Below are 12,218 nucleotides of genomic sequence, written 5' to 3' on the forward strand. Positions count from 1 at the left end.
ATATGATCACTATTGAGAGTGGAGTTATGTGCAAAAGATCCCTCATATGTAGAGGGATTAGATGATGGATCTTCACCATTAAGTACTACGCAGAAATTTTGGGTAATGGGGTCTTCTCCTGGACAATCTGTTGTAATGTTATCACCATCAGCTTCACCATTTGGGCAGAAAACTGGACATTTGGCCAGGTTATTCCAGTCAAGTGGTCTATCTAGAGGAATAAGAAATTGAGAAGAATAAGTATATAGGTGAGGAGCAGTTAAAATTGCTAAATGTAACTGATTTTTGAACATTGCCATTAAACCACCAGTGTTAATTTCGTCAATGAAAATATTATCATTGATGAACTGAACACTATTTTAATCGACTAAAATTACAACAATTCAGATGACCAAAATAAGACTAAAACTAAAATGGCATTTTAGTCAAAAGACTATGGCTAAAACTAAATTGAAATTTAATGTCAAAATTAACACTGCCAACCACATACCTCACAGTACCAAAGTCACTGTTTTTAAAAGCATTTCCTGAAACATCTCCAGACATACTGTATTTAAAAATGTTCTAAATCTGAACCTACCTAGGAATCATAACAAGGATCATATTTCTATAATGCTGAAAGAGCCAAGCATGCTATGAAATATTTAAACTGTTCTCTGAGTGGGATCAGTCGGGAGGCTCTAATCTTAAGTTCAGATGTGTTTGAATAACTGTTAACTGGATTTTCCCCAACAAAAAAATCTGGTCATAATTCATGTTGTGCACATTAAAGCGGACTGCCTGTCAAACATTTAAATGCACACTTGTAATTCTGTTCAACCAGTCTCATGTTCAAGGCACACCTGCTACACAACACATTCAGTCTAGGTTCACACTAATGCTGTGCGGGAAACACAGCAATCCATGCGTGTTTTCTGCACTGCATTCAAATTGCACTGCCTTGCGAATTGCAGTTGGTTTCAGTGCAATCCTAACGACAGCCCAAACGCAGGTCGCAAACACAGTGCACTTGCAGGCACCAGATTGCATTGTACAAAACAACCATGCGATCCAGTTGCAGTGCAGTTCCAAAATTGCTGCATGCACGTCCTTGGTGTGATTTGAGCCCAATCAAATTTATAAGAGTGATGTCATGTGACATCCCAAAATCTTCCTCACCTCTATGGTCAGGTCTGTGTTTTTTTTAATAGAGATAAGTAGACTTGTGCACGGCGAAAAATGTTGTTTTGTTTCATTTTTCATTCATAAAATACAAAATTTTGTTCTGTTATATTTGTTCTGTTAAGTTAATTTGTTTTCGGATAATTTGTTATTTATGTATGTATATATATTTATGATAACGATTCGTAGTTCGGAAAGTCATTTGTTTATTGAATCCATTTACACACACAATGACAATATCTCTTCTCCTCTGCTCAAATACAATACAACACCCTTCTCACTCACTTCTCAAGAATGCACTTTGTCAGTAATCCAACCTCCAGCACAAAATGAATCTGCTTAATGGACTGTAAGATTTACTCCGAGTTGACCTTTTGTTTCATTAAACCTTTAATGAATTAACGAATCCTGCCAAATTCATTTGTTATTTTCGTTATAAATTCTTTCGTATTAGTTGAAATCCATAATTTTTTTTCGTCCGAATTTTGGTTAGTTACAAAACGAATTGCACATGTCTAGAGATAAGAGTGGTCATGTGCCCTCCCAGAATCTTCCTCACCTCTCCGTTCAGCTCTGTGTTTTATTAACAGAGATAAGAGTGATGTCATGTGACCTCCCAACAGCCTCTTCACTTCTCCGGTCAGCTGTTTTGTTGATAGAGATAAGAGAGATGTCACATGACCTCCCAGAATCCTCCTCACCTCTCTGGTCAGGTCTGTGTTTTGTTAATAGAGATAAGAGTAATGTCATGTGTCCTCCCAGAATCCTCCTCACCTCTCTGGTCAGGTCTGTGTTTTGTTAATAGAGATAAGAGTGATGTCATGTGACCTCCCAGAATCCTGCTCACCTCTCCGGTCAGGTCTGTGTTTATTAAAGTGGAGTTCCACCCACTTTTACAACTCCTCAGCATCTCTCACTAAACTGCGCACTGTAAACAAATTGGATACTTTTTAATTTTTTTTCTCAGCACCTATTGTATATCTGTTGTATTCATTTTTCACTTCCTCCTCCCTGGCCGCGGCCCATCGCATCATTTCCTGTTTGCAATGCCTTCTGGGAAGGGGCGGCAACTTCCTCTGAAACGGCCGTTGCTATGGAAACCTGACCTGAAACCTATTACACTGCTTGTGCTGCACTGAGCATGTGCGAGATCTGCAAGGATGAGATCCAGGAAGAAATACAGTCTGGCTTCAGATGCCCACACTTAAGATGGCCACGGCCTGCTGGAAGTTATTTAAAATAACAAACTACTGCTATAAACTAACAAAACAGACCTTCGTTTACTGACTAACTTTACTAGAATACATTAAGCTTGTGTATTATAGGGGTATTTTTATTTAAAAAGTATAATTTCGTCCGGAACACCACTTTAATAGTGATGAGAGATGTAATGTGACTTCCCAGGATCCTCCTTGCCTTTTTTCTGACGTCACACATGGGAGGAATGACATCTGTTCCTCTCACTGTGTCTCAGGAACCAGATGCCACCGATGGAATCCTTACCGGGCCCCCCTATCACTCGGGAGAGCTCGGTAAAGGCAGCGGCAGGAGGGAGGGACCCCCTTCCACCGCCTGTGAAAGTAATCATTCATTTTACCAGCTTCAGAATTAGCAGTTGAGAAAAATAATATTTCGGCCATAGCTGCGAAGTGATGACTGAGATATTACCCTTACAATCCAGCGACGTACCAGTACGTTGCTGGTCGGTAGGTGGATAAGGACTGTAGATCTGTGATTAATGCAGCTAGGATGTTTATTGTCCATTGAAATGAATACAGGATCTTTATCGGTGCCTCCATATGGAACACAAGGCTCATAAGCACAAAACTTGACTTCTGCCTGTAACAGAACTCACCTACACAGATCTCTATAGGAATTTCCTCCTCTTTAATCTTCAAGTGTGTTTCTTCTTCCTCTTCAACTTTGACAATTGTCCGAATGTCTCCGGGGTCTGTGAATAAAGATGAGAGTGAAGCCCCCTGTACTGAGATGTATGAGAGACCCCAGAGAGTGTGTGTGGGGGGAGACTGGTCACATCTCTTGGCTGGTAACACACACTGACATGATGGGAGGAGGAGAGCCGGAGTCTAATAGAGGCTGATGTCTCCTGACTCCCCCACTGGGCACATACTGTCTCCCCATTACTGTCTACTGACAGAGGAGGGGGGAGAAGAAGAGATTGTTGTAGTGACTGAACAAGGAGAATCTGGGACTCCTCTCCGGATTTAGTGTTTAATTACTTGCCTGTGCTGATCTCTGGAGGAACTTCCTCATCCCTACATTGATCATCACCCGTCATATACAGCTCTACTGCTTTTTCTTCTCTCCATTGTTCATCAACTCTCAGATATGGCTCTTCATTCTTACATTTACAAAAAAAAAGAACACAGATACAGTATTTATTATATTTTCAGATTGAGAATTCTAAAAATAATATATAATGTTTAGTTTCATCTACCTGATCCTTCTGAGGGATCTCCTGATGTTCCTGTGTAGAGTCCCGGGAATACAGAGGATGGGGACATCTCTCTGGGGGATACAGACTGGATCCATCTGTAGGAAATACATACACTGACTAAATACAATGGGAGAAGGGGGGATTATAAAATGTCTGTGCCACTTTTCTAAACCGAGAAATCAGAGCAGAAGCTGCTCCTAATTAACAAAATGGCGCAAACCCCATTTGTTAATTATGATCAATCTGTTACCTGTGCAATGGCATGCCTTTGATAGATACAACACAGACAGCAGTACAGTTGGATCTGCATTCTCTGGATTCCTCTGCCCATCCCTTCACCCCCCACTCAGCTCAATGCAGGAGAGAAAAGGCAGGGTGTTAACACTGCAGGCTCTGCTTGTGCAATGTAATCACTGCAGGAGCAGAGAGAGGGATGTGAGCCATTTGGTGACAGCTCACATTCCGTATTCCAGGTCCAACCTGGTGGTAATTTACAGCAGTTTTCTATTTTGAAAACTAACGCCTTTTCTTTGTTAATTAGGTGCAGACCATGCACCAGTTTCTATTTCACTTTGAAACAGGTCTATCTGCTTAGTGGCACACACCAATGGTGAAGGTTAAATTCCCTGATTTTTCAATGTCTTTATATCAGAGGATGTGTGTATCTAAGTGGATACTCAATAATCTACTCTCCTTTACAAGAAATTAAAGTCTCCTTACCCCTCTTACCCGGTGATGTGAGGGGTGGCCGGTTCTTCATCATGACGTGTTTGTAGAGATCCTTGTGTCCTCCTAAACACTCCCACTCCTCCATGGAGAATAGCAGAGTACTATCCTGACACCTTATAGGAACCTGACACACACAATGATACAGTCACCATCCAGACACATCCCTTGTCTGTTACTGGATAATGTCCCAGAATTCCCGACACCGCTCACCTCTCCTGTCAGCAGTTCAATGATCTCACTGGTGACTTCTTCAACCTTTTTGTTCATTCTCAGGCAGTGAGATGGAGGATCCATACCGGGACTTTGGGTCTTCATCATGTTGGAAGCCATCAAACCATCAGATAACTTGAAAGTTATATAATTCTATATACAAAAGCAAAACTTTTAAATTAAAACATTCAGGTCTAAATATTCTTATTGTATCCAATTAATAAAGTCTAAGTAATTTTGTAATTAAAAAGTGTCATGTGACCTCCCAGAATCCTCCTCACCTCTCTTGTCAGGTCTGTGTCTTATTAATAGAGACAAGAGTGATGTCATGTGACCTCCTAGAATCCTCCTCGCCTCCCCGGTCAGGTCTGTGTTTTATTATTAGAGATAAAAGTGATGTCATGTGACCTCCCAGAATCCTCCTCACCTCTCCAGTCAGCAGGTAGATAACCTCCAGGGTGAGGTTTATTATCCTCTCAGACACGTGACCCTGGTCCTTCTCCATCCTTAGTCACGTCCTTGTAAACTCTTTGGCCTTCTAATAAGCTGTGTTAGCTGAACCATAAAATGAAAAATCTAAAACCAGAACAAATACAAAATAGATATTTAAACATATATAGAAGAAAGCTCTGATGTTTTTATTTAAAGTAAATACCTTGTGAAATGTAGATAAGAACGCATATTATAATAAGAAATGCAAGACAGCATACGTGTCCATACAAATACACATGTACATTTAAAAGGAGCCTTAAAACATCCAGTAATTGCAAAGATTGGAATGCTGAGTCTATTCTTTGCAGAGAGGGGAGTGATAAGAAGCAACCAGGTCCTTCTGGCTTATATTTCTGGATGGGGTCAGTATTAAAAAGATAACCTTCAAACTCGAGTGTGGCGCATATGAACAATAGACAAGTGGTGCCACAAGACATGTCAAATTGCCACTGGATTTTGCGCCACCTAAGGCCAGCTTAATATACACCATTACCTTTGTCCAATTTTCCTATACTCCCTGAGCGCATCCCACAAGTACAATACCTTCAGCGATGATGACTGTGTGCCCCTCTACGAAGCACACAGCCTTTCTTTTAAAAATGGCCAGTTTGTACTGTGCATGCAGCCCGCAGCCCCATTAATTCCTACAGGAAAGCTATACTCTTAAAAACCACCTGAATATTTTTTTGCGCAATTTCGAGTGCAAATTTGGAGTGCGACTTTAAACTCTGGCACTCAAGTCGCAAGAAAGTTGCATCAAAGGACTTTAACCACTTCCAGCCCAAGCCAATGCTGGCATTTCTCTCCTACGTGTAAAAATCATAATCTTTTGCTAGAAAATCACTCAAACTCCACAAACATTATATGTATATATATATAAAAGAAAAAAAAAAAACACAATAAATAGATACCTAACATGTCACGCTTTAAAATTGCACGTGCTCGTGGAATGGTGTCAAACTTTGTTACTTAAAACTCTCCATAGGCGACACTTTAAAAATTCTTACAGGCTACCAGTTTACAGAGGATGTCTAGTGCTAGAATGATTGTGTGGTTTGAGCACCATTTAAATATGCGGCATGACCTACGTATATATTTGCTTCTGCATAAGAGCATGAGGGGATGGAAGCATTTTACATTTTTTTTAAATTATTGTTTATTTTATTTATTTTTTTACACTTTCTCTTTTTTTTTAATCAGTTTTATTCCTATTACAAGGGATGTAAACATCCCTTGTAATAGGAAAAGGGCATAGCAGGTCCTCTTTACAGGGTGATGTGGGGTCTATAAGTCCCCACATCTCTCCTCTATGCTGGAAAGCCTGAGATTGAGATAAAAAAAAAAACGATCTCAGGCTTTCCAGCAAAAAAATAGCAGAGTTTACATCTGTCGGCGCTGGAAGTGATGTCATGACATCTCTTCTGGTCTCTGAGGTTTATAGAGATGGCTGGGGACCACGGCTAGCTTTATGGTAAACCGCCACCGCCAGCGGATTTATTCTCCGGCTCCACGATCGCTCGGGCGAGCAGCACCGGTGGTCCCCTTCTGCAAAAGCAATCAAGCGGCTAAATAGCCGATATGATTGCTTTTACATTCCAGGGAATTACCTGCTGAAAAAAGATATCTAGATGATGCCTGCAGCTGCAGGCATCATTCAGATAACACCACTTAGGTTCAGTTCACACTGGTGCGATGTCAGACATCACATGTGATTCGCACAGCATTGCTGTGCAGATCACATGCGATGTCTGTGCGATGCAAATTCAGCCATACAAATTGTATGGCTGAATTTGCATTGCATTCGGACCAAACCCGTGCAGGACCCTCTTTTTTGTCTGCACCAGAACACCCATGCGATCCAATTTCTGTCCGAATTCACATTTCGCAATGCGATCTGCAAACCGATCTGGGAGTATCGTTAACTTTGTATTGCCACTCTCAGTGGTTCGCATAGGGCAGTGTGAACCACCGGTGATTCAGGTGCGATGCGGGAACCCGCACTGGATTCATAGGGTTTCCCGCATCGCACCAGTGTGAACTGAGTCCTAAAGTCCAGGACGTCATATGACATCCACCTAAGGATAAGTGGTTAGGTCACAAAGATTGGGGCAAGTGCCATTGAAATAAATAGGCTATGACTTGTTTTGCAACTTTATGTGTACAAAGTCGCATGACAAGTCGCACTAGTGGAAACAGAGCCCTAGGCCTCGTTCACATGGGCGTATTATTTAAAGCAGATGCACAGCACCGAATGCACACTGTCTGCAGGTCAGGTGGGACCATCGGCTGTGTCCGTGCAGCTGCTGCATCCCACATGACACAAAAGGAGAAGCACCGAACACCTGTGCAGCTCCACATGGGTAAACACAGTCCTTGCATGGACATAGACTATAGTGTGCCCTTGTGATCGAGGCCTTACCCTCACTCCTTACCTGAAAGCTGTCTTCCTCAGGCTAAGAATGAGCACACCAACTCTAGCTGGTGTCTCCTGTCCTGATTTTTATAGATTGATAGCAGCGCAGCCATTGCCTGTCAATCAATCCAATGACGCGGGGGCGAGTCCTGCATTGTGTTAATACACACAAAAGCAGGACTCAGGAGCGCACGCGCACGAGTGTCCTCCAACAAGAGTGCTTCTCCAGCGTGGACACCCGATATGGGGAGGAGCTACCAGCGCCGCCGGGGGACCCCCAAAGAGGTAGATCAGGGCCACTCTGTGCAAAACTAACTGCACAGTTTTGTTATTTAAAAAAAAAAAGGGGGGTTTACAACCCCTTTAATGTGCTGTCCATGTTTTTCCCTCTGATTGTTAGACCCCTTTCACACTGAAGAAGCTTTTCAGGCGTTTTGGTGGAAAAAATAGCTCCTGTAAAGCGTCTCTCATGCCTCCCCAGTGTGAAAGCCCCAGTGCTTTCACACTGGGGCGGTGCGCTTGCAGGACCTAAATTTTTTTTTTAACCATTTCCTGGCCGCTAGCGGGGTTAAAAGCGTGCCGCTAGCGGCCAAAAAGTGCCACTAGAACTAACGGTGCTTTACCGCGAACACGCTACTGTGTGAAAGGGCTCTTAGTGATGGACTCGGGCATGTTCGAATCGAACCCTCCAGGAAGCTGTCACTGCACAATGCCAATCATAGGCGGTGAGGCATTTCCCGACCAGCAGCTGCACATACACACGTTGCCTATGATTAGCGGTGTGCAGTGCCAGCTTCCTGGCGGGTTCGATCCCAACACGCCCGAGCCTATTCTTAAGACCTGTATACATGATCAGATTTTTGGACCACCGTTCGTCCATTTTTTGTTGCATGCTAGTCTCAGGTCGAAAGTGAAGAGGTTACTCACCATACGAAAATTCTCGTACGACAGAATACAACTTCAGAAATGACGCAGAGCAGGCGTAGTCTTGCTTTTACTATTTTTTTTTTCGGACGAAAACCGTACTGATGAAACGAAAATCGGATGTTGAGTTCATGTACGACAAAAATGGTATAGTCTGCACATCCAGCTTTTGTCTGGTGAAAAAAAGAGAATCGGCTGTCGAAAGCACCGTACTAAGGATGAGCTCAGGCGTGTTCGCAAACAGCACGTGCAGAGCCCGCCAGGAAGTCGGCACTGCGCTAATCACAGGCAGTGAGACATTTCCTGATCTCTGCAGCCGCACATGGGGACAATGTCTCACTGCTTGTGATTAGCGCTCCGCAGTGCCGACTTCCTGGCGGGCTGTGCACGTGCTGTTTGCAAACACGCCTGAGCTCATCCTTAGTACTAATGATCCGAAAATCATCAGCTGGTTTGTCGGATGAAATTTTACTTCCGATTTTCATATTGTGTGTAAGGGCCTTTACTGATTGTGAATCTTGATGAGAGAATTAGTGTATGTGGCACATCCACACTGCAGAAACCTCAGAGGCGGCCATATTGCACTTCGAAACGCAGGGGAAAGTGCCTTGAGTTGAAGCCATGATCGTTATGCTATATACACCCTGGGTTTGGGTGCTCAGAGGATGAATTATACCAAGACCATAATATGTACCCTGTGCATTCCTTGTGCCAAACGACACCGTCCAATAGTGACAGGTCCTCTTTAGAAATATTGAACTCTATAGTGCCCCCCAGTGGCGGGACAAGCTTCTTTAGCACTCAGGGGCAAAAAAGGTCAAAGTGCCCCCCCCCCCCCCCCCCAATGATCTGTTAAGTACTGCGGCAGCATAGGTTGCAGTTCTTGCACCATCTGTTTTGCGCCGCCCTCCCACTAAAGCTCCCAAAGGGGACACCTCTTCTGCCTTGGTCCAGCACTAGAGACCCCAACACACCAGAGGCTAATTCCCCCCAGTGCAGAGCCTGCTGACCCCTGACTGTGTGCTGTACAAAGGATATGTCACCCAACCCAACAGGTCACATCCCCCCCTCCATCCAATCTATAGACAATACTAGGACCCCCATCTATCATAACAAAAAAAGACATTATTACCTCCTCCTCCTCCTCCTCTCTGTGTACACACTCTGCAGCCCCACACCCCAACCAGGAAGTTCCTAAACTACAAGAACTCCTCCCCAACAGCTCACCTGGGCTACGGAAAAATGGCCGCCTGTGGCACTGAGGACTATAATAAAAAAAACAAATAAATAAACCCCGACACTAAATTTAATCAGGGATTAACTTGTCTGCACTCGGGGGCTTAGAGGAATGATTGTACTCTCTTTTCAAGGATATAGCAAAAGAGGGTTAGCACTCCGGCTACAAGAAAATGGCCACCGCGCAGCCTCTACTTCACAATAGAAACCAGGAAGTGGCGACCCGTCAGAGAGTGTAACGGAAGTGCGGCCGTGGAACGCACAACAGAGGCCAGAGTGACGCTAGGCGGAAGTGGGAGGAGCTTTTCATATGTTTGGAAAAGGGAGGGTGCAGGAGAGTGTGAGAATGGTCTGCATGTATCTGATCCGAGCTTGAGTTAGAATTATAATTATTAGTAATGAAAATAATAGTGTAATAGCATGTAAAACGTATCAAATAGCATTATTATTAAATGGCCAAGCAATTATCAGCAGGAGTTATTTTAATGCTGGTTAAGGGTTGAGAGGATTTGTCTGGTTGCTATTGACAACACCTCAATTACCTCCCTCCCTCCAGGCTTATAATACATATGGTCAGGATGATGAAACTCTCCCCACACCCATTGTGTGTATGTATGTGTGCTTCCTGGGATGTCACTATCTCAGGGGTCATTTGCGAGATGCCACACATGTGTACACACTCCACGGGCAAAAAGGAATATGCAAAGTGACAGGGTCTCTTTACAGTGGAAATTTACCCATTTTTTTTCAAGGTCCTGCCTCCTTCCCCCTTCCATATAAGTGAAAATGACGATTTATTTGAAAAGTAAGTCTGGCAGAGATTCACACGCCGTTTCTCGATTAAAGATGGCGGCGCTCGAAAAGTGTGTAGAAGGGAGAGCGTTTCCTTAACCACTTTCTTCCCAGGCCAATTCTGACATTTCTCTCCTACATGTAAAAATCATTTGTTTTGCTAGAAAATTACATAGAACCCCCAAACATTATATATGTTTTTTTTAGAAGAAGAAACCTTAGAGAATAAAATAGCGATCGTTGCAACTTTTTATCTCGCACGGTATTTGCGCAGCAATTTTTCAAACGCGTTTTCTTTGTTGGAAAAAGAGTTTCATGCATTGAAAAAAAAAAAAACCAGTAAAGTTAGCCCAATTTTTTGGTATAATGTGAAAGATGATGTTACGCCGAGTAAATTGATACCTAACATGTCATGCTTCAAAATTGCACACGCTCGTGGAATGGCGCCAAACTTCGGTACTTGAAAATCCCCATGGGTGACTCTTTAACATTTTTTACAGGTTTTATGTTTTTACAGAGGAGGTCTTGTGCTAGAATTATTGCCCTCATTCTAACGTTCGCAATGATACCTCACATTTGTGGTTTTAACACTGTTTTCTTATGCGGGCACAACTTACGTATGCATTCGCTTCTGCGAGCAAGCACGCATGGACAGGGATGCTTTAAATTTTATTTTTATTGTTAATTTTTTTAGTTTGATGCTTTCTTTTTACATTTTTTTTTTTATCACTTTTATTCCTATTACAAGGAATGTAAACATCCTTTGTAATAGGAATATGGCATGACAGGTCCTCTTTACAGGGAGATCTGGGGTCAATAAGTCCCCACATCTCACCTCTAAGCTGGGAAGCCTGAGATCCATAGAGACTCCGGGGACCATCTGATCCTCCGTAAATCTTATTGTCAGCATCCGACGCCAGCAGATCCCTTCTCTGGCACATCGATCGCACAGGCGAGTTGGTAGAAGCAGCAGGGGGGGGGGGGGGGGATGTCCCCTCCCACTGCCTGTAAGGACGATCAAGCGGCTGAACTGTCACTATGATTATTCTTATGGTGAAGGGAATCGCCAGCTCTAAAAGAAGATATCTGAATGATGCCCGTAGCTGCAGGCATCATTCATATATCACCACTCAAACCCGACAACGTCATATGACGTTGGGCGGGCGGCAAACGGTTAAACACTGAACTCCATAGGGACAAATGTTAGGATATTATATTTTGGGGAATTAAGTAGCATGAAGTTGGCTCCCGAGTTGCCACCCCACTCAGGAGTGCAGCAGAAGGACTATGACTGCAATGAAAAATTTTACCTGCAAATTAAAATAAATTACATTTACTTGTTCAAGTTGGACTTCTTTAAGATGGCCGTCAGGTTCCTTAGCAATGGCGGTGTATGTGTGTGTACGAAGCATTAATGTCAAAACCATGTGCTGCATGCGTCCACTGACGCTGATTGGCTGCACTCTGCACTTGCATTTGACATTCAGCCGCTCACTGCACTCTTCACCGATTGGGCAATTTATCTGTTTATCACTATCTTCACCCACACAGCTCCTGTCATACTTGTTGCCCGGTATTTCCTCCACACAATGCCCTGCCTTTTCACAGACGACCAATTTGTTAGATTGGCGACCATATCAGACACCCAGAAGCATTTGGTCAAGCTTCCTCCTGATAAAAAAAAAATCCCAGAATAATGTTAATGTAAAATAAATATGTGTAAAGCACTGTGTAAATTGACGGCGCTATACAAGTACCTGAAATAGATTAACCACTTCAATACCAGGCACTTAGACACCTTCC

The 12,218-nt window shown here is 43.1% G+C and overlaps 1 protein-coding gene and 1 pseudogene across 1 annotated transcript in view; both read right to left on the reverse strand.

Moving 5' to 3' along the window:
* LOC141104566 (uncharacterized) overlaps positions 1 to 12,218 on the reverse strand; it is a 38,351-nt gene that overhangs the window by 7,339 nt on the left and 18,794 nt on the right. The gene's annotated exons all lie outside the window — the stretch shown is intronic.
* On the reverse strand, positions 73 to 9,634 carry LOC141104536 (uncharacterized; annotated as a pseudogene).

This window comes from Aquarana catesbeiana, linkage group LG08 (genome assembly GCF_042186555.1).
Source record: "Aquarana catesbeiana isolate 2022-GZ linkage group LG08, ASM4218655v1, whole genome shotgun sequence".
NCBI classification, from domain to species: domain Eukaryota; kingdom Metazoa; phylum Chordata; class Amphibia; order Anura; family Ranidae; genus Aquarana; species Aquarana catesbeiana.